Source organism: Carcharhinus amblyrhynchos, unplaced genomic scaffold (assembly GCF_965287045.1).
Source record: "Carcharhinus amblyrhynchos unplaced genomic scaffold, sCarAmb.v2.hapA scaffold_37, whole genome shotgun sequence".
Classification (NCBI taxonomy): Eukaryota; Metazoa; Chordata; class Chondrichthyes; order Carcharhiniformes; family Carcharhinidae; genus Carcharhinus; species Carcharhinus amblyrhynchos.
In genome coordinates this window covers 6,452,910-6,460,314 of record NW_027649778.1, presented here as the reverse complement: position 1 = coordinate 6,460,314, position 7,405 = coordinate 6,452,910, and positions in this window count along the sequence as shown.

The window sequence follows — 7,405 nt, the reverse complement described above, 5'->3', positions numbered from 1 at the left end:
CACATGTTCTCATTGCTTCTCTGAAATGGCCGAACAACAAGCTACTCAATTCAAGGGGCAATTAGGGATGGGCAATAAATGCAGGCCTTGCCCAATGACACCCTCACCCCTTGAAAGAAATTTGGGCGTGTCATCTTTCTTTTGTCACACTGGAATATGGACCGGGAATAAATTTCCCGCATTTCCTTAAATGTGCAATCTCTGACCTTCGACCATAAGCCCATAAGATATAGGAGCAGGATTAGGCCATTCGGCCCATTGAGACTGCTCCACCATTCAGTCATGGCTGATATGATCCTCATTCCCATTCTCCTGCCCTCTCCCCGTAATCCTTGATCTCCTTAACAATCAAGAACCGACCTATCTCTGACTTAAATACACTCAATGTCCTGGCCTCCTCTGTGGCAATGAGTTCCACAAGTTCACCACTCTCTGGCTGAAGAAATTCCTCCTCAACTCAGTTCTAAAAGTCATCCTTCCTCTCTGAAGTTGTGCCCTCGAGTTCTACTCTCTCCCACTAATGGAAGCATCCTCTACTCGTCCACACTATCCAGGCCTCTCAGTATTCTGTAAGTTTCAATTAGATTCCCCCCCTCATCCTTCTAAACTCCATCGAGTATAGACTCAGACTCCTCAACCGTTCCTCATATGACAAACCCTCCTTTCCAGAGGCCCTGGCCTCTTTCCCTCAGTGCCTCACAACCGTGTCAACTGAGGCTTTTGGGCCTAAATCCTGGGGAAGGTCATGAAACCACAACATATGGATTCAATGCGGCCTACTGCGCCACACCTCTTCCTTGCGACTGTTTTGATTCCCAGTGGTTTTGGGGTGGCGCGTTGGGTAGCACTGCTGCCTCACAGTGCCAGGGACTCCAGTTCGATTCCTGGCTTGGGTCACTGTGTGGAGTTTGCATGTTCTCCCCGTGTCTGCGTGGGTTTCTTCCGAGTGCTCCGGTTTCCTCCCACAGTCTGAAAGACGTGCTGGTTGGCCTGACCAGTGTTAATATAAGCCTTCCTCATGACTAATAAATAAACTTTACCTTACTTTCTGGTGCACCAGGCAGTTAATGTTGGCTGCTGTGGGATAAGAACATAAGAAATAGGAGCAGGAGTAGGCCATCTCGCCCTTCGAGCCTGCCCCGCCATTCAATAAGATCATGGCTGATCTGAAGTGGCTCAGTTCCACATTCCCGCTTTCTCCCCATAACCCTTAATTCCCTTGTCTATCAGAAACCTATCTACCCGTGACTTAAATATATTTAGCGAGGTAGCCTCCACCACTTCAATTCCAGAAATTCACCACCCTTTGAGTGAAGAAGTTCCTCCTCAACTCCGTTCTAAACTGCCCCCCCCTTATCTTGAGGCTGTGCCCTCTAGTCCTGCTATCCTTTCTGAGCGGGAAGAATCTCTCTACCTCTACCCTATCCATCCCCTTCATTATGTTATACGTCGCTATAAGATCCCCCCTCATCCTTCTAAACTCCAACGAGTACAGGCCCAGTCTATTCAGTCTCTCCTCATAGGCCAACCCCCTCATCCCCAGTATCAGCCTAGTAAACCTAGGGATCCTTGTACTTTCCAAATCTCAAATTGGTCCCCTTTCTTATCCAGTTCTTAAGTCTGGCAACCCCACGTTGAACAGCCCAGGTCTCCACTTTCCTGGGGGTACAGTGGGAGACTCTCTGCACAGCCTCAGTTAGTGGTGTTCACTAACACTTCCTGCATTGTGGTTGAGGTGGAGAATGTTCCCCTGACTTAAATCTGATTCCAATTTAGTGTTCTGCCATGTGCAATTATATTTTTCATTTTAATGCAGCAAAAACATTAATCTCATACATTCCATTTCCCAAATATTTATTGGCCTCAAAGAAACTCATATTGCTGAATAGTAGAATTCCTTCCATATGTCAGAATCAAACACTCCCAGGACAGGTACAGCATGGGGTTAAGATACAGAGTAAAGCTCCCTCTACACTGTCCCCCCATCAAACACTCCCAGGACAGGTACAGCACGGGGTTAGATACAGAGTAAAGCTCCCTCTGCACTGACCCCCCATCAAACACTCCCAGGTACAGCACGGGGTTAGATACAGAGTAAAGCTCCCTCTACACTGTCCCCCATCAAACACTCCCAGGACAGGTACAGCACGGGGTTAGATACAGAGTAAAGCTCCCTCTACACTGTCCCCATCAAACACTCCCAGGACAGGTACAGCACAGGGTTAGATACAGAGTAAAGCTCCCTCTACACTGTCCCCCATCAAACACTCCCAGGACAGGTACAGCACGGGGTTAGATACAGAGTAAAGCTCCCTCTACACTGTCCCCCATCAAACACTCCCAGGACAGGTACAGCATGGGGTTAGATACAGAGTAAAGCTCCCTCTACACTGTCCCCCATCAAACACTCCCAGGACAGGTACAGCATGGGGTTAGATACAGAGTAAAGCTCCGTCTACACTGTCCCCCATCAAACACTCCCCAGGACAGGTACAGCACGGGGTTAGATACAGAGTAAAGCTCCCTCTACACTGTCCCCCATCAAACACTCCCCAGGACAGGTATGGCCTCCCTCCAGCCCCAACTGATCCCAATGCAGAGTGGCAGTGGGACCACCCCAACCCCACTGATTGCCCCTCTGCCTCACCCACAATAGCCTCCGTGCCCTTGGCACTGCCCTGATACTTGGTGGGCAGTGCTAAGGTGCCCCCTGGGCATGGGCACCTTGCCCCTTGGGCACTGCCAGGGTGCCCGTATCTAGTGGGGGACCACCCCCACTATACCTTTGGAGGGCCCCGGTTGCCCCCCCTCTTCACTCCGGTAGGGTCTCTCTCTAGTTCCCCGAACGTGTGGGGAGCTACTCCAGACCCTGCCTGAGTGAAAGACTCCTGACGGGGTGGGAGAAGCTCTTGAGCCTGAAGAATTCAGTCCCGGGCTTGATAATCACATTTAAATAGCGTGAAAAATGGATTAAAATCTGCACTGGTTTCCTGCGCGGTTCCCAAGCCCAACTGCGCTCCGACAGTGGGAGATGTACGTGTGCTGGGAACGCATGCGGATCAGCAAACATGGCCCGTCTCCCATCCCAACCCACCAAGAAATGAGTGGGTCAGAACTGGAGCATGCTCCCCCCACCCCCCCAGCTCCCCACAGTATCCTCGAAAATTCTCTCGAATGTGGGGAATCTTCCCCTGGATTGTTAAACTGCTACCAAAGCTCCGTGAAGTCAGCCCAAACCCTCACGTTTCGATTTGACTTGGCCAATAAGGTGAGCATAAAGTGTTTCACTCCAGTTATGATTCAATGCATAGAATCATAGAATCTCTACAGTGCAGAAAGAGGCCATTCGGCCCGTAAGAACATAAGAAAAAGTAGGCCATCTAGCCCCTCGAGCCTGCCCCGCCATTCAATAAGATCATGGCTGATCTGATAGTGGTTCAGTTCCACTTACCCGCCCGCTCCCCATAACCCTTAATTCCCTTATCGATCAGAAATCTATCTATCTGTGACTTAGACACATTTAACCTGGTAGCCTCCACCACTTCAATAGACTGAGAATTCCAAAGATTCACTACCCTCTGGGTGAAGGAGTTCCTCCTCAACTCTGTTCTAAATTGACTTCCCCTTATCTTGAGGCTGTGCCCTCTAGTTCTGGTTTCCTTTCTAAGTGGAAAGAATCTCTCTGCCTCTACCCTATCCATCCCCTTCATTATCTTATATGTCTCTATAAGATCCCCCCCCACCAGCCTTCTAAACTCCAACGAGTACAGACCCAATCTACTCAATCTCTCCTCATAAGCTAATCCCCTCATAAGAACAACAAGGAACAACACAGCACGGGAAACAGGCCCTTCGGCCCAACGAGCCCACACCGCCATTTTAACAATGTGTTTTTCCTCCTCCACCCTTGACCCATGTCTATGCTTATGGCAGTCCACATTGGAAACCAGATTGAGGGGAGAATAATTTAGGGACAATTTGTTACACCAATCAGCCTCACACATCTTTGGGGTGTGGGAGGAAACCGGAGCACCCGGAGGAAACCCACGCAAGCACGGGGAGAATGCGCAAACTCCCACAGACACCGACCCAAATCCATGTATCTGCACAGCAAACAGTGATAGTCACTGAGATGTCGTGGTGCTCATCTGCTGGTCCAGTTTTAAGTGTACACAAACGACGTGAAGTACTAGGCTACCCTTGAAACATCCAAGAGCAGCCCTCGCACGACCCACAGTGTGTACGCCCCTCGCTAGACAACAAGGTGGACTGACACACCTGCGGAGTAAAAGAGAAAAATATCAACTCGTGGAACATTAGATTTCCAGGAATGTCCCGAGGCTCTGATCCTAATTTAAAACATCTCCAGAATCAACCTGGTGAACCTTCTCTGCACTCCCTCCAAAGCTAATATATCCTTTCTCAAATAAGGGGACCAAAATTGCACACAGTACTCTAGGTATGGTCCCACCAGTACCTTGTACAATTTTAGACCCACTGAGTCTGCACCAACCATAATCCCACCCAGGCCCTTCCCCCATACCCCTACACATTTACCCACTAATCCCGCTAACCTACGCATCTCAGGACACTAAGGGGCAATCTTAGCCTGGCCAATCAATCTAACCAGCACATCTTTCGGGAGGAAACCAGAGCACCCCCGAGGAAACCCTCGCAGACACGGGGAGAATGTGCAAACTCCACACAGACAGTGACCCGAGCCGGGAATCGAACCCCTGTCCCTGGAGCTGTGAAGCAGCAGTGCTAACCACTGTGCCACCATGCCATGCAGAATCACTTAATTTTGAACACCATCTGTCAGGTAGAGGTTTGGGAGGCACTGAATTCGCCCCAGACTAGTGACCCACTAGGGAGCTGTTCATAGAATCATAGAATCCTTACAGTGCAGAAGGAAGCCATTCAGCCCATCGATCCTGCACCGACCACAATCCCACCCAGGCCCTATACCCATAATTCCATGCATTTACCCTAGCTAGAACCTCTGACACTAATAGGCAATTTAGCATGTTATTTGCCACTTGCCAGCCCAAGCCTGGATATTGTCCAGGTCTTATTGCATTCGAACATGGGCAGCTTCAGTATCTGAGGATTCACAAATGGTGTCCAAAGATGTGTAGGTTGAGTGGATTGGCCATGCTAAATTGCCCCTTAGTATCCAAAGAAGCATGCATTAGATGGATTGGCCATGCTAAATTTCCCTTAGTGTCCAAAGAGGTGTACTTAGTAGGATTGGCCCTGCCAAATGCACAGCGTTACAGAGATAGAGTGGATGGGAGGGGTTGGGCCTGGGTAAGATGCTCTGACAGAGAGTGAGTGCAGACCTGATGGGCCGAATGGCCCCCTTCCACACTGTAGGGATTCTACAAGTAAGTGGAGTTAAGGCAATAAATCAGAACAGACATGGTCTTAGCTGATGATGGGGTAGGCTTGATGGGCTGAATGTCCCACTCCTGTTCCTATCACCCATGATGTTGCGGGGTGGGGGGGGGTGCGGTTGTGCGGGGTGGGGGTACTACTGGTCAAGTAGCTTAGAAAGCCAAGTCAGGAGGCTGGGGAGTAAGTAGGAAGTGGCATTGGATAAGAGCAGAGATTCCATATTCAATGAGGGGAGAAAGGGGGCAGCATTTGGACTTGGTGAATGGGGTTAGAAGTTGAGAATAAAGCTCAGAAACCTTAAAGTCTGAGGAAAGTTTCTCCCCCATTAGATCAGTTGATTTAGTTGGTGCTGTCATGGGTTACATCAACACCAATACTGCTGTCAATACTCAGTGCTAAGGGGATTTGATTTGATTTATTATTGTATCAGCATGCAGTGAAAAGTATTGTTTCTTGCACGCTGTACAGACAAAGCATACTGTTCATAGAGTCCATAGAGGAGAAGGAAAGGAGAGGATGTAGAAGGTAGTTTTGGTTTGATTTATTAGTATAAAGTGAAAAATATTGTTTCTTGCACGCTATACAGACAAAGCATACTGTTCGTAGAGTCCATAGCAGAGAAGGAAGGGAGAGGATGTAGAAGGTAGTTTTGATTTGATTTATTAGTATACAGTGACAAGCACTGTTTCTTGCGTGCTATACAAAACATACCATTCATAGAGATGGAAAGGAGACAGTGCAGAATGTGATGTTACAGCCATAGCTGGGATGTAGAGAAAGATCAACTTAATGCGAGGTAGGTCCATTCAAAAGTCTGACAGCAGCAGGGAAGAAGTTGTTCTTGAGTCGGTTGGTACGTGACCTCAGACTTTTGTATCTTTTTCCCGACAGAAGAAGGTGGAAGAGAGAATGTCCGGGGTGCGTGGGGTCCTTAATTCTTCTGGCTGCTTTTCCGAGACAGCGGGAAGTGTGGACAGAGTCAATGGATGGGAGGCTGGTTTGTGTGATGGATTGGGCTACATTCACAACCTTTTGTAGTTCCTTGTGGTCTTGGGCAGAGCAGGAGCCCAGACCAAACTGTGATACAACCAGAAAGAATACTTACTATGTTGCATCTGTAAAAGTTGGCGAGAGTCGTAGCTGACATGACAAATTTCCTTCGTCTTCTGGGAAAGTAGAGGCGTTGGTGGGGCTTTCTTAACTATAATGTTGTGGTGATGGTGGCCTTTATAATCTGGGGAAAATCTCTGTTACTCATCAACGCTTCAAAAAGATTTATTTCTATTTTAGAATTCCTGCAATTAATCTTATTTATTTGAAAAGCGTCGATGAAACACAAGGCCAGCAACACTTAAGTGTCCCTCAAGTCTGTGTAAGGACTTTTGAATTGCAGTCATGCACATCATTATTTAAGTGGAATCACTGGGAAACATTTACAAGCAATGCTTTACTCCTAGTCTTTTTCAAAAATCTTTATCTCTAAACACCCTTGAAGTAATTTTTTTTATACATCAAGCTCGCCAAGCCAGGGAGAAGTTTCAGGAAGAAGCCAAGTACACAACGCTGACATGAATAAACAAGGAAACTGGGAATGCAGCAGGACACAGGTGTCAGACTGACGGACCAATGGGAGCAATTAGTGTAACGTGTGTTATGTTGAGGGGAACTTTCCCACAGAGAGTATTGGCCGAGAGATCAGAGCGCTGCAACTCCCAATTGTGACTAGTATTTATAGTTACCACTGTATATGTGTGTGTGTGTGTGTGTGTGTGTATGAATGGGTGTGTGTGGGTGTGTGTGTATATGTGAGTGTGCGTGTTTGTGTATATGTGTGAATGTGTGTGTGGGTGTGTGTGTGGGTGAGTGTGAGTGTATGTGTGAATGTGTGCGTGTGAATGTGTGTGTGTCTGTGTGTACATGTGAGTGTGTGTGTGTATATGTGTGCATGTGTGTGTGCGTATATGAGTGTGTGTGTGTCTGTGTGTGAATGTGTGTGCGTGCATGTGAG